At 49.7% G+C, this 25,450-nt stretch overlaps 1 long non-coding RNA gene across 2 annotated transcripts in view; it reads right to left on the minus strand.

Annotated features, from left to right (window-relative positions):
* The window catches only part of LOC127490559 (uncharacterized), a 54,554-nt gene that overhangs the window by 7,077 nt on the left and 22,027 nt on the right, over positions 1 to 25,450 (minus strand). The window contains exons 2-4 of one of the 2 annotated variants that reach the window (XR_011389907.1): positions 24,071 to 24,297; positions 22,370 to 22,434; positions 39 to 261 (exon numbers count right to left, since the gene is read on the minus strand). This is a non-coding gene — a long non-coding RNA (uncharacterized lncRNA). The remainder of the gene's footprint in view (positions 1 to 38; positions 262 to 22,369; positions 22,435 to 24,070; positions 24,298 to 25,450) is intronic. The other variant, XR_011389908.1, reaches the window with a different exon arrangement.

Genomic DNA, 25,450 nt, shown 5'->3' on the forward strand with positions numbered 1-25,450 from the left:
AATCCCCAGATGTCTGAATCCAACTAATAGTTCTTTACCATTGTCTCCAGGACCCGGCGCTGGCAAGGCTCCCTTGGTGTCTGACTGTGTCTTCAGGGCTGTGGGACCAGGGTCATTGCTCTGGAAGATGCAAGCCAGACCCCAGTCCTGTCCGGTGATTTCATCATTCACCAGCTATTCGTGGAGCATCTCCCTTCCAGACACGGCTGAGGGTTCACAGCAGTCTCCACAACAGATCTAGGCCTTGCACGCTCGGAGCTTCTGGTCCAGAAAGGAAGAGAGGTACTGATCAAAGGACTGCCTAGGAGCCGGCGCTGTGGTGTAGTGCGTAAAGCTGCTGTCTGCAGTGCCTGCATCCCATGTGGGCGCTAGTTCGAGTCCCAGCTGCTCCACTTCCAATCCAGCTCTCTGCTATGGCCTGGGAAACTAGTAGAAGGTGGCCCAAGTCCTTGGGCTCCTGCACCTGCGTGGGAGACCCGGAAGAAGCTCCTGGCTCCTGGTTTTGGAATGGCACAGCTCCAGCCATTGTGGCCATCTGGGGAGTGAACCAGTCTCTCTCTCTCTCTCTCTTTCTCTGCCTCTCTGTGTAAATCTGCCTTTCAAATAAATAAATAATTAAATATTAAAAAAAAGACCGCCCAGAGGAGTGTTTATTGGCTGCAGTGCTGTGTGCCATGAAGGAGCAGTTCGAAGTTGCTAGGAGAGCGCGCACCTGTCTTCTCGTCTCTGTAAGAGCTTGCTGGTGCCTACCCCCGTCTCCCTTTCCAACCAGTGTCTGCATGGCTGATAGACAGATGTGCCGAAGTCCCAGCTCTGGTGTCACTCCCAGCTCTCAAGCCTTCAGTGGCTCCCCACTGCCCAGAGAGTGAGATGGAAATGCCTCAGCTTGGCAGTCAAAGCTCTCCGCCAACCCCCAGGACAAGAGCCAGGTCCCATGGCTTGCACGCTCCTTACCTGTAATTCACTGTCCACCTAGGGTACCAAGTCTATCATGTCTTCCTAAGGGAAACACCGCTCCACCATCTTCCAAAGCCTGTACTGATGTCTCCTCTTCCAGGAAGCCTTCTTTTTTATCTCCCAGCCCTTCCACCATCCACCCGCAGCCTTTGGGCACCTGGTCTGAGACCCCTCATGCCTCTCTTCCTTGCATCACAACTATGTGGGGACTTTTCTTCAGTCCCCAACGTGACTACGAATCCCTTAGGGTAGGGCAGAGACATAAATGGTTTCTGTATTTCATTTCTGTGTTGCTCAACGTGTGGATCACACAACATTCTGCATTGCTGGGTTAGCCTGAATAGAATTAAGTTGGCCTAAGGAACAGGATGGAGATATGAATTATATTCCCAACAATGGATAATGAATTTAGTCTTTGTTAAATCCTTAACAGGGTTGCTGTGAACCAAGTCACATAGTGGAAACTCAAGACATGCCCATGCGCTTGAAGACACAAAAGCCCCAGGAAGAGGCAAACATCAAAACACACGGTCCTGCCAGAACACAGGCCACCGTGGAGAGGCGCCGCAGCAGGGGCCTGTACTCCCCAGCGCTTCCCAGGGGCCAGGCCTGGTCGCCGGACTTCTCCAACAGTACCGTGAGTTGGGGTCTTCTTAGTATTTCTGTTTTCCAGATAGGGTAATAACGTTTCTGTCGACTTGCCCAGGGCCCTCGGTAGGGATGCATTCAGCAATATGTTTGTGCGGCCCACTGGGAAGCAGCCAGGGATGGGGAGTCAAGGGCTGGCACACTGAATCCACCATGCTCACAGGGACCAGGCCCCTCCCGCCTTCCTGCTCAAGCATCCCTAATGAGTGACCTTCATCCTCCACCCATCCGCCTGTGCTTGCGAGACGTCCGCTCCACGGCAGGCAGAAGACCTGTGATCTGAACAGGGAGTAGCGAGAGGCCAGAGAGGAAAGAGTTTGAGGATGTCCTATCCGGTAAACTCCATCTACATGCTATTGGCCAGAGCTCTGTCATCTGAACGCTTTCTACAGAAAAAAAAAAAAGAAAGCAAAAGAAAAAAAAAAAAAAGCAGGCAGTGCAGTGATGCATCTGGACTTGGCAGCAGGTGAAACAAAACTGGAATTCCCTGAGTAAGACAGCAGGGGAAAGTGGGCACGGGATGAGCCGCGAGCAGCACCTGCACTCACCCTCATTTTCAGCCTGGACTTGAACCTGTGAAGTGCTAATTAACACTTAACTGGCCAGCAGGGAGGAGAGAAAGTTCAGATTTGTGGCCTTGGCCAATTGCCGTGGGGTAAATACAACTGTGCACTACAGAATAGCATTTGAGTCCATGACAAACCACATATAGAATGGTGGGCTCATACGATCATACCCGAGCTGAAGAGCTCTTGTGTCTTAGTATTTTTTTTTTTTGGACAGAGTGGACAGTGAGAGAGAGAGACAGAGAGAGAAAGGTCTTCCTTTGCCGTTGGTTCACCCTCCAATGGCTGCTGCGGCCGGAGCACCGCGCTGATCCGATGGCAGGGGCCAGGTGCTTCTCCTGGTCTCCCATGAGGTGCAGGGCCCAAGCACTTGGGCCATCCTCCACTGCACTCCCTGGCCACAGCAGAGAGCTGGCCTGGAAGAGGGGCAACCGGGACAGAATCTGGCGCCCCGAACGGGACTAGAACCTGGTGTGCCGGTGCCGCAAGACGGAGGATTAGCTTATTGAGCCACGGCGCCGGCTGTCTTAGTATTTTCACGGTGCCTTTTCTTGGTGTAGCTGCACCAGTGCTAACAACTGTACTGCAGCCATCTCTACCTCACCGTGTTTAATCTAGGGAGGTGCTGGCCCAGGATCAATAGGCTCGACTGTACAGCCTGGGTGTGCAGCAGGCTAGACCATTGAGGCATCTCTGAGAATACACTGTTGTATTCGCATAACCACCAAATGGTCCATCCCTCAGGATGTGTCCCCCTGGTTAAGTAGCATGCGACCACACTCCTAACACCGGGAAATCCAAGCTACCGACATGTCTGCAAATGGCTCACAGATGGCTGAAGATTTACCCATCCACTCTCACACAAGCTGGTCCAAACGAGTTCCAGAATGTCATGGTTGTGAATCTGCCCGGCCCCAGGTAAACCCCCTTTTATTATGACCCTTTACCAAATGTCAGGGGACACAGGGAAGAGGGCCTTTGCCCAGGGACCATGCAATTCTTGACCTTTGAAAAGCATCCCAAGGCAGCAAGGCTGTCCTGAGTTCACAAGAATCTGCCATTCAGAGACGATCCAGAGTGGCCCCCTTCCAGCCAGATGTGCACAGGCAGGCCAGAGGGCTCCCGAAGCAAACGGGGTGCCACAGGTGCTGCCTGTTCCCCAACGCCCCTTCCATGCCGACTCCTACAGAGCTGTTAGATGATGAGCCAGAGTCTCCAGGCGGCAGGTCCACAGCAAGGCAACCCAGGGCCCAAAACTGAGAGCAAAAATAAAAGAAGTCCATGAACTGCCATCTGGTCTACCTTCACAACCGCAGCGCCCAGCCAGAGATGATCCTGCTCCCAGTGGATAATTAGTGATGTCTGGAGACACTTTGGGTCATTGCAACAGCGGACGGAGGCCATGGATGCCAGTGAGCAACGTGCAATGCCCAGGACAGCTGCTACCATGAGGTATCTTCCAGCCCAGCACATCAGCGCCAATTGAAAATGAAATGCAGCACCGGTTTTGTTTTGTTTTTTTTTGTTTTTTTTTTTTGGTACTGAGGAGGGGGTGGGTGGTGAGTGGAGGAGGGAAGACACTGTTTATTATTCAACTCTCGCTTCCACAGCAGGGAAAACACTGTTTATACAAAACATCAAAGGTCGCTGCCACAGATATCAATTCCATATTGCGGGAGCCTTTGCCAAATCAAATTAGCTTATTTTCCTTGATATTAAGTTTGACAAGCAAAGAGACTGTGAAAACCAGAATTCCAACTGGGCGTGCCCCTGTCGTTTGGTACATTTTTTCGAGGGCTGAGATTCCAACAGTAGCCTTATTCTTTCCTCGGGATTGTGTTACTGTCTGTATTTATCTTGTCTGGAAACGTATCTCGTTGGATCCTCAGGTCCTCCTCACATTCAGATTCGTCAGGAATGTGGCTGGGGCAGCAGCTGGTGTGGGCCGCGCGGTGGGTGCCAAGGGCCAGAGTCTGAGTCGGTGCCCCGGGAAGAGAGAGGCCCCTCGCCTCGGGGTGAAACCCACGCTGAAGCCAACTCGGTGCGGGGCAGTGGTGTGTCAGCGTTTGTGTCAGTCAGAAGGAAAAGAAAGAACTTCTTCCCAGGCTGGGGATTCCTAATGGTTTATTTATTTATTTATTTTTTGGTTCCAGAGAACTTTGAACAGCCCATGAAAGCTGTGCTCTCATTTCTGCAAATGTATGCACACACGCGCGCATTTGGCCTGGAATCCCACGGCGTTCCTGAAGCTCCACCGTGGTGGCGGCAGCCAGGATCCAGAGCCGCTGCTACAGGATAAAGTGCCCCGTAGGAAGATGCGGTGTGTGGCGCAGACACCGCACACAGAACTGGGTATTGAGGGACAAATAGGACAAAAGCCCTGCCTTCAAGGAGTCCACAGGTCAGCCTGGAACCACAGGAGAGAATAGGGGGCTCTTGGGGTGCACTCCGGGGGAAGGAATTCCAGAGCCATGAAGGAGAGGGGGCTTAGGGGGGCTGATGGAGGGAGAGGAGAGGGCTGTCTTTCGGGTCTCCCACGTGGGCGCAGGGGCCCAAGGACTTGGGCCATCTTCTACTGCTTTCCCAGGCCACAGCAGAGAGCTGGATTTAAATGGAGCAGCTGGGACTCGAGCCAGCGCCCATATGGGATGCTGGTGCTGCAGGTGGCAGCTTTACCTGCTATGCCACAGCACTGGCCCTAGAACCATGCATTTTTTAATACAAGCCCAGAACAAAGCAGCTCTGAGGCGGAATCTCAAATGCAACCTTCCACACGTGACAATTTTCTTGCACTGTGGCATCTGCGATGCAAGTAGTGGCCTCTCCCGCTGGAGCCACGTTTGCTCTGAAAGCACAGAGGGGCCCTTCCTGTCCCTTGCTCTGTCCCCGGCACCTAGAATGGGGCAGGACACATGAGAGGAGCTCCCTTAGCACCAGTGGGAGGGACAGACCGAATCAGTGCAGCAAAAGGAGAGGACAGAGGGCCTTGGCTGGGAGGGCTGATTTCCTGAAGGAGGAGGCCTTGCGAGGGAGACGTGAGTAGGAGTTCGTGAGAGAAAGAGGGACGCTCACGGCAGACGGGAGCTGGCAGGTTCAGAGCACTGAGAAAGGCCTCATGGCTGTGGCACTGAGGATGCAAGGGAGAGGCTTGGGGGTGGCTGCAGGGGACAGCAGAGCCCTGGAGGTCACAGCCACGACTTCCGTCTTTGTCCCCGGAGCAGCGGGAAGTCACTGTATGGCTTGAATACTTTGGGCCATTTTCTTCCTTGTCCCAAGGGAGCTGACTTGCTACCTTTGTCACTTGCTTTCCCGGTACCCATCACCCTCGTGTCTTCCTGGGAACAGCGCCCTGAAAATTCCTAGGCAATCTGCCCCTCTCTCTTCTTAGTCACGAGGCCTGGGTGCGAGTGGCCCCGCCCCAGCTCCGATGGGGGACCCTGATTGCCCTAAGCCGACAAGTACATCTCCTCCTTCTTAACACAGGAATCGGTCTGATGGCCCCTAAGCAAAGTGCGAAGTGACTGGGGGGGACAGTTGGGGCTTCCCCCATGGGAAGCTCTGTCTTCCTTGGGCACGAGCTGGAGAACCTCTACCCGTCCCCCGGGACGCGCCTTCTCTTTCATCAAAAGTTGCAGCCGTGGAAGAACCTGCAACTGCTGAGAGCCACAACTTGAAGTACAGAGCCAAGGAATACAGCTAGACTGAGTCGCAATGACACTTTGTGAGCACCTGGATCAAACCTCACCTGATGCCCAACGACCTCTTGACGTCCAGTGACTGCTTATTGCTTTTTTTTTATTTTATTTTTAAAGCCACTTTGAATTGGCTTTTGGACAAGGAAGCCACTCGGGCAGCTGGACTGGTGAGCTCATGCTGCTGAGTCTGCACAAGTCTCTTCACAAAGACAAGTTGAAAGACGGGGATGTAGAAGCCATGTGGAAAGTGCAATTCAAAAGCAGGAAAGCTCATCTCCTACCCCCGTATTGTGATGGGCCATCAGTCCAAAACTTCACGCCACAGCTCAGCCGAGTTCACAGCGAGCGGTCTGAAACGCATGTGGACAGTGTTCCAAAGATGTGGGATTCGGTTTCCCTTTGGAGGAGAGCCTAGAATTCTTGGATGTGTCCCCAAGGATTCAAGCCGGTGGATCTGAGAGGCCAGCAGGGGGATCTCCTGAGAGGGGTTTGACGGCTCTCCAGGGTACTTCCTCTGGAGGAAAAGAAGACCCCTTTTCTCTTCCCCCCACCAGGCCTGAGACCGGCTCATGGTGGAAAGCTGGCGGGGAATCAGAAAGGATGAGTAATAAGGAAAAGTTTGCCGGCTTCAAAGAGCAGTGTTTGGTTTGGGCTGGGCTTCAATCGTCAGTCGACGGCCTGGTGGGTGGGTTCACGTCGCTCCATTCATTCCTCCCCAGCGCCGGGTATGCTGGCCCATCTCTTTCTTTTGAACTCAAGGCAGATGACAAAAGGAGAGTCCCGAGCCTGCTGCGTGGCAGCCTGGGTTTCAACTGGCAGACTCAGCGCCGCAGCATCAACGCGCCTCTGCGCTGCCAGGATCTCTCAAAGCTCGGCGCCCTGTCTCCTGAGCAGCCGGCCCGGAGCCTTCTCCAGAAGAGACCTGGAGTGAGATTATCTTCTGCAGGGCAGCAGAGTGGGAATATCACGTGATCGGGGCCAGCGCTGTGGCACAGCGGGTTAACGCCCTGGCCTGAAGCACCAGCATCCCACATGGGCGCTGGTTCAAGTCTTGGCTGCTCCGCTTCTGATCCAGCTCTCTGCTGTGGCCTGGGAAGGCAGTGGAAGATGGCCCAAGTCCTTGGGCACCTGCACCTGCGTGGGAGACCCTGAAGAAGCTCTTAGCTCCTGGCTTCGGATAAGGGCACCTCCACCTGTTGCAGCCATCTGGGGAGTGAACCAGCAGATGAAAGACCTCTCTCTCTCTGTCTCTACCTCACTCTGTAACTCTGTCTTTCAAATAAACAAAACAAATGTTTGGAAAAAAAAATACCACGTGATCAACCTATGTGCGATTTGATGGAATTCCAACCGAAGTTTGCTTAGCTCATCTACAAGTCAGACAGCTTAGTTCTCTCATCTCTCAGAACTCCTGTGTCATCTTTGGTACGACAAGGACCTAGCCCCCAGCTCAACGGGTTGTTCTAACAATTTGGAAAAAAAAAAAAAAGTAGCACACGGGAGTTGCCTTTACACAGTCCAATGCACTAATGAGCTCCATAAATATTGACCTTGAAAATCAGATGCCAATGTGAGAATACTACGGAGAGAGGAAATGGGAGGCTGGCCACAAAGCCACATTGCCACGAAAAGGAAAGAGAAGGATCGAGCTGAAGAGAAGTGAAGTGCTTCCCAGTGCCCGTGCGCATGACATGTGGCAACGTCCTTTTGGTGTTCCAGAGGAGCGGTCGCAGCATTCAGCCTCCGCCTTGGCCTGTGACCTTGAGGTTACTGCCCGACGAATCAGTCGGAGACGGGGAAATGAACGTATTGGAGCAGAGTCCTGTCCACGCCGCTTTGAGGACGGTGCCGGTACAATGTGCAGTCCCTACAAACGCCGACGTCAGGAGACTAAATCACGTCGTCTGGAGGGCTCGCTGACATGCCGTTCCCATTTAGAACTCTGATGTTAATCGAAAACATTTTGGGTTGCCCTGGGGGGAGGGCGGAAGGGGAAAGACTCGCCTGTTTCTGGTGCTGACCCTTGCGGCTGCAGTGTAGGGCTGAGCCCCTCCGCCCACTGCGCCAGAGTTAGAAGAAGCAAACTGAGGCTGCTTCTCCCCGCAGTGAGTGCCGTCTTCGTGCGAGCACCTGGCCTAGCCGCACCTCTCAGAGCCGGTGGCCCAGAACAGCTGTTTGAACGCGCTTGCTCTTTCTTTTCCTTCTAATGAGGAACCTCCTTTCCCTGGGGCGGGGCATGGGGGTGGATCTCTCTATTGACGTCTGCCTCTTTCCTTTCTAAGACAGAAAACCAGTGCAAGGCCACTATTGGGGTACAGCAGTTTAGGCTACTGCTTGCAACACCTGGATCTCATAGCAAAGCACTGGTTCGAAGCCCGGCTGCCCTACTTCGGATCCAGCTCCCTGCTAATGCACCTGGGCAGGTAGAGGAAGATGGCGCAAGTCCCTGAGCTCCTATCACCCACATGCGAGACCCAGACAGTGTTCTGGACTCCTGGTTTCACCCTGACCCAGGCCAGGCTGCTGTGGGTCTTTGGGGAGCGAACCAGCAAATGAAGATCTCCCTCTCACTCGCTCTCCCTCTACTCTACCTTTCAAATCAATCAATCAAATACAAATAAATCTTTAAAAGGGAAAAGCAAATGCAACTTGGAGACTGGGCAAGTCAGCCCGGCATCCCGGGGTCCCACTAATGGCTTAGACGGATGTGGCAATCTGGAGAAAATGACCCTTTTCCCAAACGGGCTCCTCCCGCACCATCACTGCCAGGGTGTCTGGGAGAACAGGCTTGTCTTTCTATGCAGAAGCCATGACATGAAGAGACAGAGTCACAGTAATAGGAGGCGATCCGAAACCGTGTTGTCTTGAGCCGAAGAACGGAAGAGCGAAAGGCGAGTGATCAGAAAGGCAGGACACAGGGACGCCGGCTGTGAGGGTCAGTGGGGCGGCCCACCTCCGAGGATGCAGCCAACGGGCACACAGCAAAGACCCACAAGGCCCCTTACAGACTGCGCAGCAGGAGCAGCTCCCAAAGGGAGAAACCTCTTGTTTTCCACTCTGAGGATAATCTTCCTGGCAAGGGATGCCTAAGCGAGATCTGAATAGAAAGAGGGGATTAGCGCAAAGAAGGAAAATCTCTCCACAAGGGCCTTCTACAAGCTCTCCCCATCCAGTTGCTCATTTCAAGCCATCAGCTCCAGTCTTGCGTCTCTAGCCGAGGTCACCAGCGCACCCGAGAGCCGCCAGAGCCACCAGGAACGGAGCTGCGGTGCCCCAGCCACATCAGTCACTGCCTTTGCTGGCCGGTAAAATATGACCCTAATTACAAGTCAACTCGTTCTCATTAGGAGAGGGGGCTGGGAGAGAATGAACGCTTGAGAAATGGAGGCTGGTGGCAAGGAGCAGAAATGTGCATGCAATTTGCAACAGGAAGAGAGTGAGGCTGACTTTTATAAAAGATGTGCCGGGGACACGGCAGGCTCCAGGAGAGACGTGAGCCTGGAGCGGGGAAAGCCTGCTGGTGACGCAGAGGTGAGCTCCAGCGGTACCCTCGTAACAAAGGCTGCCTTTCTCACACGCCAGGAGTTTGCTTGCAAGGTGGGTTTTTCTCCTGACTGTCCTGCCGGATTCTATCTGAGAGGAGGGGTGGCTTTCTTACCAACTCCCAAGGAGCAGGGATTGACAAGGGCAATTTCATGAAGTCGTCGGCGCCTCTCTCACCTGCTCGCCTTGTAGGGCTTCCCTCATGGTGTGTAGATACAAGGCTAATTGTGATAAGGTGAGTAGCCTCGTCATACGGGCTTCACAGATGAGGACACTCAACTGTGTAACCAACTGCACCAATATTCACCACGAGTATGCATTTCAGTCAGGATCTGAGCCCGCAAGGATGTGGCCCCCTTGGCTTTGCTTATGCTCACTCCACTAGAGTAGCTTTTGCTTTTCATCATGATGTGTGTTTCTTTCCTTTCTGCAGTTTTAGAACTCTAATCAGCTGTTAGCTCTCATCTACAGTGGCTGGATCTTTTTTAAAGATTTCTTTATTTATTTGGTAGCAGAGCAGAGAGAGAGTGAGAGAGAGAGCTCGCTTTTATCCAATGGCTCACTCCCCAAATGGCTGAAACAGCTGGAGTTGGGCCAGGATGAAGCCAGGAGCCAGGAACTCCATCTGGGTCTCCCACATGAGTGGCAGGGGCCCAGGTACTTGGGCCATCTTCCACTGTTTTCCCAGGCACATTAGCAGGAAGCTAGATGGGAAGTGAATCAACTGGGACATGAACCAGGACCCATATGGGATACCGGTGTCACAACCAACAATTTAACCCACTGAGCCACAATGCTGGCCCCTTGATTTTTGAAAGTGGCAATGGGTGCATGGATACCAGAGTACAGAGCTTTTTTTGGCTAATCCTGACCTCATTGCATTTTCCAGACACTCCAATGGGTGAAGTAGGGGACATTCCCTGTTCCTTGGGTGCAGGCAGCTGTGGCCCCCATCCCCTTCATGGCCAATTTCCTGATCTCTTTGGAGCCCGCTGCAGGGACGCAGTTGTGAATGTCGACGGCGCACTCTCGGGTTGCCTCTTCTCTGATGGTAGAACGGCCCTTCTTATCCTGGCCACCCTTCTCTGTAGAAGCCATCCTGCGGGAGTCCAGGCTGAAGAGGAAGCTTTGTGACTGCCATCCCATGAGTAGCATCTTCTCCAGCTAACACAGAAGGAAACTGAGGTGAAGGGGAGTGAAGAGTTGCCCAAAGGGAGGCCAACCCTTGAGTGCTGAGGCTCGAATCTTTCCCTGTTTGTCCAAATGGGGCTGTCCATGGTGTCCCATAGTCAGAGGTGGACCTCCCTTGATGGTGATCCCCAAGGAGGACCCCACAGAGGGGGTCAAAGGTGAAGATGCCAAAAAGACTGCCCACCACTGCCTGCCCTCGATCCTCATGGCTGCTCTTTTTAGAGCCTGAATGTTCAGCTCCTGCAAGCGCCTCCTATCCTTCCAGTGAGCTTGGTTTTCTTTAAGTTAGCCAGAACTCGGTTTCTGCTGCTTGCAATCACAGAAGTCCAACTGCTACAATAAACACACCAGTTGTAAAAGGCCAAAACCAAGAAGAAGCCAAATTCTGGGGTCATGGCCAAGAGTCCCCTAACATTGAGAGATGAGCAAGTGAGATTAGGATTTTAGAAGATATACTTTCGGTGAGAATGTAACTTAGTTCAGTCCTTATGGAAAGCAGTATGGAGGTTCCTGAAAACATCAGAAATGGGGCTATAGGGGTCGGCGCTATGGCATAGTGGGTAAGGCCGCTGCCTGCAGTGCCGGCATCCCATATGGACGCCGGTTCGAGTCCCGGCTGCTCCACTTCTGATTCAGCTCTCTGCTATGTCCTGGGAGAGCAGTAGAAGATGGCCCAAGTCCTTGGACCCCTGCACCCATGTGGGAGACCCGGAAGAAACTCCTGACTCCTGGCTTCAGATCAGCGCAGCTCTGGCCATTGTGGCCAGCTGGGGAGTGAACCAGTGGATGGAAGACCTGAATGTTTTCACCACAAAGAAATGTTAAATGCTTCAGAAGATGGAGGCTCACTCTGAATGGACACCATGCAAAGCACATATGTATAGGAACATTACATAGTATTCGTAAATATGTGCAATTCTTAGGTGTCCATTAAAAATACAATTTTTAAAAATTTAATTAAAATAAAAGCACTGTAGAATGAGGGAGGTCATATCAAAAAAAGAGTCTACAGATTAGATTGATGACAGAACAAGGGGAAGTGTGGCCTTGACTGCTTCATTAAACATAGGCGGGGCGGGCACTGGCACGGTGGTTAAGTTGCCGTTTCCGATGCCGGCATCCCGTATCCAAGCTGCTCCATTGGAGTCCCGGCTCTGCCTCTTCTTCCCGCTTCCTGCTAACGCGCATCCTAGGAAATAACACTGGATGCTCAAGTACCTGCATCCCTGCCACCCATACGGGAAACCCAGACTGAATTCCTGTCTCCTCAGTGTGGATCTTTGGGGAGTGAACCAGTGTATGAGAGATGTCTCTTTCTCTGTCTCTGCTTTCACAGATATTTTATCTAACTTAATTTGATGTGAGGAAAAAAAAACAGCCTACAAGATGGTAAGAAGTATGAAAGCCGTCCAGCGCCACAGCTCACTAGGCTAATCTTCCACCTGCGGTGCTGGTACTCTGGGTTCTAGTCCCGGTTGGGGTGCCAGATTCTGTCCCGGTTGTTCCTCTTCCAGGCCAGCTCTCTGCTGTGGCCTGGGAAGGCAGTGCGGGATGGCCCAAGTGCTTGGGCCCTGCACCCACGTGGGAGACCAGGAGGAAGCACCTGGCTCCTGGTTTTGGGTTGGCTCAGCGCGCCGGCTATAGCAGCCATTTAGGGGGTGAACCAACGGCAAAGGAAGACCTTTCTCTCTGTCTCTCTCTCTCACTGTGTAACTCTGCCTGTCAAAAAAAAAAAAAAGTATGAAAGCCAATTATAAATTGCTAAGCATTGAGCCTACATGAAATAAGAACAATTTTTTATTTTCTCATATGGAAAAAAGATGCATAGTCTGAGGTTAGAATTTTTCTTTCATCACTGGCCTCCTTGTGTCATATTTAAAGTTTTAGTTTTTAAATTTTTTGTGTACATTATATTCAAACACATAAAATAGATATGCTATACAATCTTTTGTGTTATTAGTAGTGGTAACATAAGACAAGCTATACACATCCTATTGATCTGGCCATTTTGATTATACTGTAAAAGAGCAAATGCTTTGGTGTCCAGATCAGAATATGAGTGCAAGTGACTGCCTCGTGTACTGGGCAGAGTAACAGCTTCTCAAGATGACCACCTCCTAATGCAGGAGCCAGTGACTGCGTTCTCTTACCCGGTGTCAAAGTCCATTTTCTGTTGCTACTACCAAATACCAGAGACTTATAAAGGAAAGAGGTTTATGTAGCTCACAGTTTCGGAGACCAGACGTGCAAGATGGTACAGCCATGTCTGGTGAGGGCTGTGGCCTGTGTCACAACTTGGTGAAGAAGCAGAAGTGCAGGTGGCTGCCTGCAGAAGGCACAGCTAACTCATGGGCACGACGCAGGTGTTAACCCCTTTCAACAACCTGACCACCACGCAAAGGCTCCGCTTCCCAGCACTGCCTCCACGGCAATCAAATTTTCACATGGGGTGCAGGGCATTTGGCGCAGAAGTTGGGGTGTCTGTGTCCCACACTTGAATGCCTGGGTTTGATACCCAGCTTAGTATCTGATCCCGACTTCCTGCTAATGTGCACCCCAGGAGATATCAAATGATGACTCAAGTCCTTGGATCTTTGCCGCTCATGTGGGAGATCTGGATTGAGTTCCTGACTCCCTGATCAGCCTTATCCAGCCCTAGTCATTGCAAAACTGATGGGAGCACTCTCTCTTCCTCTCTCTCTCTCTTCCTCGCTCTCTCCCTCTCTTCCTCTCTCTCTAATAACAAAAAAAGAACGACAGGCATTGTGGCATAGTAAGTTAAGTTATGGACTCTGGTTGGTGTCCAGGTTGCTCCACTTCCAATCCAGCTCTCTGCTGTGGCCTGGGAAAACAGTGGAAGATGGCCCAAGTCCTTGGGTCCCTGCACCCACGTGGGAGACCCGGAAGAAGCTCCTGGCTCCTGGTTTGGGCCTGGCCCAGCCTCAGCCATTGTGGCCATTGGGGGAGTGAACCAGTGGATGGCAGATCTCTCTCTCTCTCTCTCTCTCTCTCTACAAGTAAATAAAATAAATCATTTTTAAAAAATCCTTTAAATAAATAAATAACTAAAAAAGGAGAAAAAAATCAAGGCATGTTTCAGGGGAGACAAGTGGCATTCAAGGGACCTTGCAAATGTGGTCAAGTTGAGACCCTCGAGATTATCCTATCTGTTTCTAGCCAGTCTGATGTCTCCACAGGGTCCTTATGAAAGGGGAGCAGGGAGTAAGAGCAGAGGAAAAGATGTCTGTTTGCCAGCCCTGAAGACTGCAGGAGGGAGCCAGAGAGAGCAGGAGCCTCTAGAAGTTGGCAAAGGCAAGGAAGCATTCCGCACGAAGTCTCCAGAGGAAACAGTGCTGCCAGCACTTTGATTGTATCTACTTATTTTTATTACTTTTATCTCAGTTTTTTAAATGTTTATTTTTATTTATCTGGAAGGCAGAGAGAGAAAGAGAGAGAGATCTTCCATCTTGTGATTCACTCCCCCAAAGGCTCATAACAGCTAAGGCTGGGCCAGGCAGAACCAGTGAGCCTGGAACTCAATCCAAGTCTCCCACAAGGGTGGCAGGGAGCTGCTACTCGATTATCATCTGCTGGCTCCCAGGGTGCACACAATCAAGAAGCGGGAATTGGAAGCGGAGCTGGGATTTGAACCCTGGCACTGAGATATGGGGTGTGCGTGTCCCAACTGGCTTCTTAATAGCCTCTCTAAGACTGTATGAGACCGAATTTTTTTAAGTCTCTAAGTTTGTGTAATTTGTTACAGCAAAAATAGAAAACTAACACATACAATAATTCTGTATGTCTTCCTGTTTTAGGAATTTTTTTGAAGATTTTATTATTTATTTGAGAAGCAGAGTTACACACAGAGAGAGGGAGAGACAGAGAGAGAGGTCTTCCATCTGCTGGTTTGTTCCCCAAATGGCTGCAATGGCCGGAGCTGCGCCAATCCAAAGCCAGGAGCTTCTTCTGGGTCTCCCACATGGGTACAGGGGCCCAAGTACTTGGGCCATTTTCTGCTGCTTTCCAAGGCCATAGCAGATGGCTGGATGGGAAGAGGAGCAGCCGGGACTTGAACTGGCATCCGTATGGGATGCCAGCACCGCAGGCGGAGGCTTAGCCCACTACACCACAGCTCCGGCTCCACATTTTAGGAATTTAAAATAAAAAGTATTCACTGGGGACTTTCAAGATTTTAAAGTCAATTGGAGGGGCCAGCACTGTGGTGTAGCGGGTAAAGCCGCTGCCTGCAGTGCTGGCATCCCATATGGGTGCCGGTTCAAGTCCCGGCTGCTCCACTTCCGATCCAGCTCTCTGCTATGGCCTGGGAGAGCAGTAGAAGATGGCCCAAGTCCTTGGGCCCCTGCACCCACGTGGGAAACCCACAAGAAGCTCCTGACTCCTGGTTTTGGATATGCACAGCTCCAGCAGTTGCGGCCAGTTGGGGAGCGAACCAGCGATGGAAGACCTCTCTGTCTCTCTCTGCCACTCCTCTGTGTATATCTGACTTTCAAATAAATAAATAAATCTTATAAAAAATAAAGTCAATTGGAGATCTTAGAAATTAAATTGAAGTCATCCTTTAAAAAATAATACAATATCTAATGATATTAAAATTATAAGAAAAATACCATTTTAGCATATACATTGAAAGCTTAATTAGAGTAATTCTACAATTCAGGTGATTCATAGCATAACTGAATTTACAAAAATAAATACTTCATAAGAAGACATGGTTCTTCATAAGAACCCATCCATGTCTTCTTATGAAGTATTTATTCAGTCTATTGTATACATATATTTCTTTACATTTTTATAATTATAAAAACTTATGAGAATAAAGCTAACCTATGAGAAGTTTAGGCAACTTAGGAAATTCTGATTATTCGAGCTCTCTGGCATGCATTACAATATTACGCTAACAGTATTTTTACACTGCTGTAAGGACAGAGAGAAGAGGAAGGCATTGTGGCACAGCGGCAGCGCACACTGGAGTGCCTGGGGTCGCAATCCAGCCCTGCTTACAGTCCACTCCTCCTGATGCACACCCTGGGAAGCAGCAGACAATGGCTCGAGTCGTTGGGTTCCTGCCACTCACGGAAGAAACTCAGATGGACTTCCTGGCTCCTGGCTTTGGCCTGGCCAGCCTCTGAATGTCGCAGACATTTGGGGAGTAAACCAATGGTTGGAAGATTTCTCTCTCTCTCTCTCTTTCTGCCCATCAAACAAAAATTTTTAAAAAATAAACTTTTTTAAAAAATTAGGGAGAAGTCATTTTCAACATTGGCTCTTTTCAGCTACTTTTCAATTATAAATGTTACATCGTTGCTTATAAGTTTCTCCGATTTTACATCAATTAGCAACAATGAACCCTCAAACTTGTTTGAAAGCAGCAGGTGAACTGCGATTGACCTTAGTGTGCAACCTAGTGGTCAGAATCATTAAGTTAACTCACAGCCGGATCTTTCCCTGTCAGAGATAGTCTCACCAGGAAAATATTCCCTAAAAGAACTAAAATACTTAATAACTCCAGCAGTTAGATTGTTTTGCCTTTTGGAAATCCTTGAGTCCTCTAATGTCAAATTTATGTGAGTGCTTTTAATTCTTTCTGTAAACCAATGAACTTGAGGGTTCCCATGGAATTCATGTGCTTGGAACCTGTGTCTTCTGTCTGGACCAGGTATTCCTGGAGTGTGGTTTAACAGAGTTAACAACCAGCGGAAAAGACTGAGCACTACAGAACTGAAACAATTCGTCATTCCCGGGACAGGCGTTTAGCCTAGCATTAAAGACACTCACTTCCCATGTCAGAGTACCTGGGTTCGATTCCTGCCTCTGGCTCCTAACCCCAACTGTCTGCTACCGCCAATCTTGGGAGGCAGAAGGTGATGGCTTGATTAACTGGGCTCGCGCCTCCCTCGAGTTTCCATTCAAACCTGGATTGAGCTTCCTGGATCCTGACTTCTGCATGGCCCATTCCTGGCTGAAGCAGATATTTGGGGAGTGAACCAGTGGATGGAAACTCTCCCCCACCCCACCCCCCTCTCTCTTCAGCCAAGAGACATACACAAGTAAGCCCAAGAAACAACTTGCTACTCCTCTTCTCCAGACAAAACATAAACAACACACACACAACAGATCAGGTGCTGCTGAAATCGCCTCCAGGGTTCAACTCAAGTCTCCCAGGGGACTGCTGGCCAGAGCGATGGGACAAGCAAAGAGTGGAAAATCCGCCCACCTGGATTAAACAAGGGTTAAAGAAGCAGCAAACAGAATCCTCCCTGGCTCCTGGAGGCCCCAGCGTGCTGGGCCTGGAGAGACAGAACACGGTGGCAGAGAGGCTCCTGTTTCCAGCTGGGATGTCCGTGACATCACCGCCAGGGCTGCTGAAGGTGGCCCTGATGGAACCTCCATCTTTTATGCCGTGGAGTACAAAAAAGACCACCAGAGTGGAAAAGGGCGGTCAACCAACAGCAGCCGTAAACTAACACACACACACACATACATACGCACACACAAGTCTGATAACCTGCCCAGCATGGAGCACACGCTAGCGAGATACTTCATTCGCAGTTCTCTAAGGGTAGCAAGTGCTGCAAAGGGGAGCCCGTGGTAGTGCTGATTTTTAAAATAATTAAATAATTTGAAAAAACAAAACAATAGAAAGAGAGAGGGAGAGACAGAGAGAGAGAGAGAAAGAGATCTTCCACCTGCTGATTCAGTCCCCACATGGTTGCAATAGATGTGGACCAGACTGAAGTCAGGAGCCAGGAATTCCATCCGGGTTTCCCATGAGGGTGGCAGGGGCCCAAGTACTGGGACCATCTTTTACTGCCTTCCCAGGAGCACTAGTAGGAAGCTTGATTGGAAGTGGAACAGCTGGGACGCGAACCAACACTCTGATAAGGGATGCTTAGCATCTCAAGCAACAACTTAACCCACTGCACCATAACAGGGACCCCCGGTGGTGCCAACCATGCATTCAAAACCAGCCCTCAGCATGGGATGGGATGATCCCATGAGTCTGCATGCAGTTTGTAGCTGGGTTCTATAGGGTTCTGGGGTACTGCAGTTGCTTAAAGTTCATGGTCCTTAAGTAAATTCAACTCTTTGGAGCCAGTGGTGATGAAGCCAAACATTCAGTTTTGCTAGCTCCTAGGCAAGTGCGTGTAACTACCAAGTCCTTTTGTAGATGGCGTTTAAAAGGAGGAGCTCTGAACTGCACTGCAGGTCTCCGTTCATCCACACTGTGAGCGATCCCTCTGCACGGTCCTGATCTGGGTCCAACAGAGGTTCCCTGCCTGGGAGACTGTTCTGTCCACCAAAATCAGACAAGGAGCTGACAATGCCACTGGGAAACAGTAGGGGGCGCTCTGGCTGGCAGATGGTCCCAGGGCCAACGGGAGTTCAGGAAGAAGGAAGTAGTAGGATTTCTTGGCATCTGGACTTGTTGCTTGTTTGGTTCTTTGTTTCTATGTTATTGGGCATGTAGCAGTTGCCAGAAAAACATCTCTTCCTTGTTAACAAGGCTAATTCTATGTGGATTGATCACTGTGGCCACAGTCATGTTTAGGGGGTAGTTATTAATGAGCCCAATAGGAATCAAGCTTCTTAGAAACCTTCTATTACAGCCATTTGGAATGAAAGCATCAACATATGCTCAGTTGCACTAAACAACTCTTGACGCTCATAAATCTACTCTGAGTGGCTTATGTTCCAGCCAATCAAATGTGTTGTGTCCAAGTCATAACAAGCCCGTGATTAAGGAAACCACGGGAGAGGCCACTTCCTTGTTTTCTACTTAAGGTCAAGAAGAGCTTAAAACACTGTGTGTTCATTCATCGATTTAGTGCTGCCATCTTTATGTCTGTAAGCTGAGAGAGGACCACTGAAAATTGTCTGAAGAATGTGGGTTTATCAAAACTCAGAATTATACCCTGAAAACAGTTAATATTATTATATGGAATCTGAAAACAGTCATTTGGGTTACTGATTATTTCCCCCTGGAAAAGGGAAGAATTGAGGAGTTAATTTAAAAATAATATTGGGGCCAGCGTTGTCACACAGCAGGTTAGGCCACCACCTGCCACACCAGCGTCCCACATGATCACTGGTTGGAGCCCCTACTGCTCCGCTTCCAATCCAGCTCCCTGCTAATGAGCCTGGGAAAGCAGCAGAAGATGGCCCAAGTACTTGGGTTCCTGCCAGCCATGTGGTAGACCTGGAAGAAGCTCCTGGCTCCTGAGTTCAGATCAGCGCCTCTCCCACCATTGTGGCCATTTGGGGAGTGAACCGACAGATGGAAGACCTCTCTCTCTCTCTCTCTGTGTGTGTATGTATATGTGTGTGTGTGTGTCTCCCCTTCTCTGTGTTACTTTGCCTTTCAAATAAATTAATAAATAAATCTTTATTAAAAATAATAAGAAATAAAGTAGTATCTGTGGATAAAGTACCTGACATTTGTTTCAAAATATACCAAGTTTGGGGAGTAAGCAATGGATAACAATGAAGGAAGATTAGCCAATGAGAGGGTAAATGTTGGAGCTGGGGGTGGGACTATGGATTCACCGTACTCTTGTTTGTCATTCTCTGTGCACTTGAAAATGCCTGTATTAAAGAGGTGAGATGCTACCTACAAGTTGAGGAAGGGCTTTTCCCAGGAGAATGTGGAGCAATTGTCTCAGCTCCAGGATGAATGTCTACACTGGCCAGGTTCTGAGCCAAGGGGATACTTCAAAAAGTTCATGGGGAAAATGGAATTAAAACAAGAGTTTGGTTGGGTACAAAAAAAGTTTTCAATTCTTGCATATTTTCTCATGCACATTTCATGAGTCTGTTCCTTACACGTGCCTTCCATGTGTTAGCTCAGCCCCAGTAACCCTGCAAAGCTGGTATTAGCTGGTATTATTATTTTCATTTTACAGAAAGGGAAGTTGAGGCTGGGATGGTGACAAGGTTTGCAGCAAATCTCCCAACTTGGAAGTGGCGAAATCAGGACCCAAACCCAGGTTGATGTGACTCCATGACTCCAAAAGCTGGTTTTGCATTTTGGTTGCTGTATTTTTTTTTTTTTTTTTTTTTGCTTTCTCTGTGTGTGTGTGTGTGTGTGTGTGCACGTGTCTTTACAACTCTTCACCAGTAAGAGCTACTTTCTCACGTTGTGGCTACTCAGCTTTGGAAAAATTGGCCAAGAAATGATGTCCAGGGGCATTTCCCCCGTGCCAGATATCAGATGGGCTCATTTATCCGGGAAGCTTTTAAAACCCCCACAGCAACGGCTGGTAAGTCAGCATGGTGGGTCCTCCCTCTGCTCCCTGGGAAGCCCCTCCTGGTCACACAGCCCTTGGCAGGTGCTTTCTCCTCTTCCTGCAGGCTTCAGGTGCAGTCCAGAAAGGAGCACTGACTACAGGCTCTGGGAGGAGCCCACTTCCGGTGTACACCCAGGCCCCCAGCTAGGCGGCAGGTGTTACTGTAACAGCTTAGACTCTCTCTTCCATGTTTTTATTCCCCTAGAGCTCCAGGAAAAGCCACCCAAAGGTCAAGACAACACTAGTGAGACCACTGAGGAAGATTGAACACAGCAAGCAGAAACCTTAAGCCGCCTACTTGTGCTTTGCTATCCAGTTAACATACATTGTCTTGTTCCCCAGCTACCCCCACAGGAACAAGCCTAACAGAAAGGGATTATTTCTCCACATTGGAAAACCTGGAGCCCGCATTCTCAGAGGGTATCCGGGAGGAATGACCCTCTGGGCGTGCTGTTCTTTAGCATGCGGGGCTCATTTTATTTTCCAGGAGGGTGATTTTGTAGCTTCCCTTCTCTGAATCTGTTTGCTTCGTGTGTGCAACAGTTGGAGCATGCCACAGGAAAGGTTGTAGCAAAAATAAAATAAAAATGCCTAGTGCTGGGGCTGGTGCTGGTGCTGTGGCATAGCAAGTAAAAGCCGCCTGCAGTCCCAGCATCCCATGTGGGCTCTGGTTCGAGTCCTGGCTGCTCCGCTTCCAATCCAGCTCCCTGCTATGGCCTGGGAAAGCAGTAGATGCACCCATGTGGGAGACCTGGAAGAAGCTCCTGGCTCCTGGCTTCAGATCGGCACAGCTCCAGCCATTGTGGCCATCTGGGAAGTGAACCTTCGAATGGAAGACCCCTCTCTCTCTCTCTGCCTCTGCCTCTCTGTAACTCTGCCTTTCACATAAATAAATAAAACTTTAAAAAAAATGCCTAGTGCTTCCAGGTGCACAAACACCAAGGTACTTCAAAAACTTCATGGAAAATGTAATTAAAAGATAAATTACTTTGATGCCAAAAAATTGAAATCCATGCATTGTCTTTTTGTAACATACGTTTTCCATGAACATGCATAGATTTCAAAAATGTTTGCATCAAAAAAAATGTTTCTTTCAATTCCACTTTGCACAAAGTTTTTGAAGGACTTTACACATAGCCACACTTAGGAGAGGACTTATTGCCCCAGAAATGGTGACGCCAGAGTCCCCTTTCCTGTTCTGGGGACCTTGAGGACAGCCACACCTTTCCAATCAATGCTGATGTCACTTGGCACCAGGCCCTCAGTGATACTGTTTCTCCCCACTGCGCAGTTTCCTTACAAATGAGTGTAGATTCACTCCACCCTCAGCACAGTCCATGAAACATCTATGTGGGTACTTTAAAATATGAATAGAAAATGGAAATAAGCAGTTTTAATTTGGTGCAAGCTCCTTCTTTAAAAAAATGTGTGTTACACAGAGAGAAGAGAGGCAGAGAGAGAGAGAGAGAGATCTTCCATCTGCTGGTTCACTCCCCAATTGGCTGCAATGGCTGGAGCTGCACTGATCCGAAGCCAGGAGCCAGGAGTCTGTTCTAGGTCTCCCAAGCAGGTGCAGGTGCCCAAGGATTTGGGCCATCTTCTACTGCTTTCCTAGGCTACAGCAGAGAGCTGGATGGGAAGTGGAGCAGCCAGGACTTGAACCGGCACCCAGATGGGATGCTGGTGCTGCAGGTGGCAGCTTTACCCACTACACCACAGCACCAGCCCCTCAAGCTCCTTTTTATGATCTTTTTTCATTTATGTATCTAAAAGTCACAATGATAGAAAGAGAGACAGAGAGAGACCTTCTACTCAGTGGTTCAATCCCCAAAATATTCCCAACAGCCAAGGCTGGGCCAGGCTGAAGCCAGGAGCCAGGAACTCTATCCAAACCTCCCACATGGGAGGCAGAGGCCTAAATACTTGGGCCACTTTCCTCTGCCTTCTCTTGTGCATAGGCAGAAAGCTGGGTCAGAAGTAATGTAGCTAGGACTCTGGCCAGCATAATAATATAATTATTATGGGATGCCAGCATCACAAGTGGTGGCTTAACTGGTAGTGCTGCAACACCGGCACTGCAAAAAAAAAAAAAAAAAAAAAAAAAAAAACTCAAATCCATACACACAAGAGCACAAGAAGTCTTCAAAAAGCTCATGGAAAACAAGAAAACTTGGCATGGATTTTGAAAATCTTTTGCAGCAAAATAAACATACTTTCCATCAATGCCCTCATACACAGGAGGAAGCTCTTTGTTCTGTCCTTGCCTTGGCCAAAGGCAGTGGTCCCTGGAATATTCTGGTTGGCAACTTCCACCTCTGACCCCAGGCCTAAAGTTCCCGGAGCCATCACTGCCTACGTTCAGGGCTCCCACGCACACACCCTAAGAGTCCCCATACTTTTCCTATGTGTTCCGGATCATCACAGAGATGATAATTAGTTAAATAATTGGTTGGTAAGATCTTACCCTGCTGGACTGTGAGAGTCAAGGCTGTGTCTTGTTAACTGCTGGGTCACGGTGTTTAAAGAGGCCTGGGCAAAAAGTAGACAAATTATTAGTATCTGTTGACTGTTAGGAGAATGAAACATTTTATTTTTAAATGTTTATGTACCCATTTTAAAAACATATTTGAAAGACAGAGACAGAGAGAATGAGGACAGAGACATAGAGAATGAGAGAGAGAGAGAGAGAGAGAGAGAACGCTTCCATCACCCCCACAAATGCCTGCATCAGCCAGGGATGGGCCAGGCCAATGCCAGGAGCTCTGCAGGTGGCAGGCACTCAAGTACTTGAGCCATCTTCTGCTGCCTCCCGGAATGTGCATTAGCAGGAAGCTGGATCAGAAGCAGAGCCAGGACTCAATGCTAGGCACTGCGACATGGGATATGGGTGTCCCCAAGCAGAGGCTTAACCCGCTGTGCCAGAATGCCTGGCCCAAATGAAACATTTCATGTGTGCGTTTTCCAGGCCAGACCCTGTCTCCACCATTTTGATTTACTATTTTGAACACAAGTGACTTTAATCATACTGTTTTGACTGTAATAATTGCTCTTTGTTCTGTCAATAAGGTGGCTAGTTAGTAGCCAAAGCAGTGACAAGTTTATGGAAGAACCAGATTAGTGATCACGTTAGCAATAAAATCCCATGTGTGATAAAGCCACATGCATATGGGATGCTGGCACTGCAGGCAGCGGTCCCTAAAATTATTTTTTTAAAAAGGAATTTTGGCTGTATTACTTTCTAGCTATATTACCATGAGTTCTTGAATCAGTTTTCTTATTTAAAAATTGGGGTTCACATTAGCACCTACTTTACAGGTTCATGTGGGAATAAACTGAGAGAATGTACAGAAAGTATCTCATGTAGCAAGCCCTTGTAATAATTAATAGTTACTATTGACAGAAGTGGAATTTCAGAATGAGAACTTTCTCCTGCCACTGCTCCTGTTTATTCCTCTTCTACACTACAGATGCCCAGGCAATTAAGCTTCACAGCCAGGAACTCCTAAGACTGGTGATTTGTTCTGAGGTCTTCTGTAGTGGATGATCCGTGGTTAGAAGAAACCTATGGCTGTCGGGCCACCTTTTGCAAGGGAGCCCTTAGATCTGGCCTCTGGCCCTTGAAGAAGCAAAGTGAGAGGGAAAGGCTTGATCATCTCCAAGGTTCTGCAAGGCAGGAAATGCCCTCTGTGCCGAGTTAAACTTAGACCCCGCTGAGTTCCTGGCCAGGCTGGCTGCAGGTTCTTGCTAACCGGCTGCCATTCTGAACAGGGTGTGGCTGGTGGCCGGCCTCGGGCGGATTCCAGCTGGGATGAGCAAGAGCCTCTGGTTCTGAAAGAGAACACTTGTTAAAACAAAGCGGCGGCCACGCAAGGTGTCGGGACTCTCAGCCCCTCTTGTGTCATCGTACATGAGCTGTCTTTCCACGGGTGCCACGACTTCAATGAGCCCTCATTTTTTTATCACAGTTCTGCCACCCCTTCCCTTGAATCCTCAGACAGAGGGAAGGCTCTGGGCCCAAACTCACCCTAGAACTCGGGGTTGACACGGTAGGGTTGTGACAGGTGGCTCAGTGGGACTGGGTCCCCAGGGGACCTTGGTCCCCTGCAGGGTCCTTGGCAGTGTTTCCCCTCCTGTTTCCTGCCATTTCAGGGTCTCTCTGACTCACCTGCTCACGATTGGCTGTCTTTTCTCTGTTTATGGTGACACTGGGCCAATGTGCCTGAGAAAGCTCCATGTTTCGGTTTTGAGTGGCAAGGCGTTCCACGCACATCCGTTAGGCAGGGTTCCTGGGCAGGCAGAGAGAGCCAGCTCTGAGGTGGGCGGGGTGGTGGCGGCACCTGCTGCAGCACAGAGCCAAATGCGAGGGGTTCGGGGAGAAGCCTCCATGGTGACCTGCAATGGTGATGACTGGGCTGAGGCTTGACCACCAAGGCTGCATGGCCCTACTCAATGCAGAAAGCCGGTATCAGTCAACTCAAAACCTCCTGGTGCACCCAGAAGGTTCCTGTGGCCCTTTCTGTCCTGGGGCTCTCTGCCCTGCCCCAGATGCAAAAGCTGAGTTTCATTTCTGAATGAGAAGCATCCTAAAGGAGAAGATGTCTGCAGAGTGAATTTGTGCACAGTAATTCTGGGGCAGCATCAGGGAAACTAGGTTGCAAGAGCTGAAAAGGGAAGGGGTCATTTTAAAACCAGCCAATGAGGGGCCAGCGCAGTGGTGTAGCGGGTAAAAGTGCCACCTGTAGTGCCAGCATCCCATATGGGCGCCGGTTCAAGTCCCAGCTGCTCCACTTCTGATATAGCTCTCTGCTATGGCCTGGGAAAGCAGTAGAAGATGGCCCAAGTGCTTGGGCCCCTGTACCCACATGGGAGAACTGGAAGAAGCTCCTGGCTCCTGGCTTCAGATTGGTACAGTTCCGGCCATTGTGGCCAATTGGGGACTGAAACAACAGATGGAAGACCTCTCTCTGTCTCTCATTCTCTCTCTCTCTCTCTCTCTCTCTCTCTCTGCCTCTTCTTCTCTCTCTGTGTAACACTGACTTTCAAATAAATAAATAAATCTTAAAAGGGCCAATGAGAAACTGGGGCTTTGTATCTTACATGGTATCTTTGGGAGAAGGGGATACCGCCTTCCGCTCGGGTGGACAAGTGGATCTGATAGATGACACTGGTGTGGAAGAGGTGATAGTATTCATCTGCCACGGGCAATGGGCTCAGTGGTTAGGCACCTGTATCCCATGTCAGAGTGCCAGGGTTCGAATCCTGTCTCTGCTTCTGCCCAGCTTCCTGTTCATGAGCACCCTGGCAGGCAGCAGGTGATGGCTCAAGCATTTGGGTCCCTGCCACCACGGGGAGATCTGGATTGGGCTCTTGGCTCCAGCAGAGAGAAGATCTCTGTCTCAGTCTCTCTATGTAACTCTGCCTTTCAAATGAATTTTTTAAGAGTTATAGAAAAAGAAAGACTGAGAGAGAGATTTTTCAACCACTGGTTTACTCCCCAAATGGCTGCAACAGCTGGGGCTGAGCCAAACTGAAGCCAAAAGCCAGG

This window comes from Oryctolagus cuniculus, chromosome 6 (genome assembly GCF_964237555.1).
Source record: "Oryctolagus cuniculus chromosome 6, mOryCun1.1, whole genome shotgun sequence".
Classification (NCBI taxonomy): domain Eukaryota; kingdom Metazoa; phylum Chordata; class Mammalia; order Lagomorpha; family Leporidae; genus Oryctolagus; species Oryctolagus cuniculus.